The 1,536-nt window shown below is 47.8% G+C and overlaps 1 non-coding gene across 1 annotated transcript; it reads right to left on the reverse strand.

The window, feature by feature from the left end:
• Positions 1 to 426: 426 nt before the first annotated feature.
• On the reverse strand, positions 427 to 508 carry trnas-cga (transfer RNA serine (anticodon CGA)). Its single transcript has one exon. It is a non-coding gene; the product is annotated as a tRNA-Ser (tRNA).
• Positions 509 to 1,536: the final 1,028 nt, after the last annotated feature.

The raw sequence follows: 1,536 nt of genomic DNA on the forward strand, positions 1-1,536 counted from the left end.
GCTGATCTACAAATTACTCCTACTGGTCGCGTAGCCTAATGGATAAAGCGTCAGACTTTGGTATTAATTTCTGAGGTTATCAGGATATTGCAGGTTCGAGTCCTGCCACGGTCTTTTTACACAGTTTTTAATTCGTGTTCAGTTTTACAAAACCAAACCGTGTTCCCACTTAGTAGCTGAAGGTGATTCCATAACAAACACTGCAGGGCTCTTTATAATTAGTATTTTTGATGTTGCTTTGTGTGTGTATTGCTCACGAGTTCCCAACAAATCCACAATATCTAATAGATGCCGATAAATTATTCGTGTTTCAATTGGAACTTTGGGTTAATCAGTGTAATAAAGTGCAGTGGAGGGAATTCTGATCAATTTCGGGGCCAGTGATCGCCACAGGGAGCCGATGAAATAATACATTTGCATCAAAGTCGCTGCGAACAGGGTTCGAACCTGCACGGGGAAACCCCATTGGATTTCGAGTCCAACGCCTTAACCACTCGGCCATCGCAGCTGCACATTAGCAGTGAGAAAATGCTTCCTACTGTGAGTGAGTCAGGAACGAGCTCAGAGAAGACAGGTCATAAATACTCACCGATAAATCCAGCAGGGAATTCAGGATTAACTTCTTTGGCCAAAGAGTGCTGAGAATGCAGTAGTTGAGGTGAATACTACTAGATGCATTTAAGAGTAAGGGAGAAAGGAATAGAAGGATATGCTGATAGGATTTTTTAAACTCGTTTATGGGTTGTGGGTGCGCTGGCAAGGCCAGCATTAAATGCCCATCCCTAATTGCCCCTTGAGAAGGTGGTGGTGAGCCGCCTTCTTGAACCGCTGCAGTCCGTGTGGTGAAGGTGCTCCCACAGTGCTGTTAGGGAGGGAGTTCCAGGATTTTGACCCAGCGATGATGAAGGATCGGCAATATACTTCTAAGTCAGAATGGTGTGTGACTTGGAGGGGAACTTGGAGGTGGAGGTGTTCCCATGCGCCTGCTGCGCTTGTCCTTCTAGGTGGAAGAGGTTGCGTGTTTGGCAGGTGCTGCTGAAGAAGCCTTGGTGAGTTGCTGCAGTGCATCTTGTAGATGGTACGCACTGCAGCCACGGTGCGCCAGTGGTGGAGGGAGTGAATGTTTAAGGTGGTGGATGGGGTGCCAATCAAGCGGGCTGCATTGTCCTGGATGGTGTCGAACTTCTTGAGTGTTGTTGGAGCTGCACTCATCCAGGCAAGTGGAGAGTATTCCATCACACTCCTTACTTGTGCCTTGCAGATGGTAGAAAGGCTTTGGGGAGTCAGGAGGTGAGACACCCGACGCAGAATGCCTAGCCTGTGACCTTCTCTTGTTCTCACAGTACTTATGTTCAATGGTAACCCCCAGGATGTTGGTGGTCAGCTCCTTTGTTCATGTTGGACCAAGGTTTTAATGAAGCCGGGAGCCGAGTGCTCTTGGCAGAACCCAAACCGGGCATCAATGAGCAGGTTATTGGTCAGTTAGTGCCACCATACAGCACTGTGGATGACACCTTCCATCACTTTGCTGATGAT

This window comes from Somniosus microcephalus, unplaced genomic scaffold, assembly GCF_052327205.1.
Source record: "Somniosus microcephalus isolate GS21.2 unplaced genomic scaffold, FLI_Smic_1.0 unresolved_chr8, whole genome shotgun sequence".
Lineage (NCBI taxonomy): Eukaryota > Metazoa > Chordata > Chondrichthyes > Squaliformes > Somniosidae > Somniosus > Somniosus microcephalus.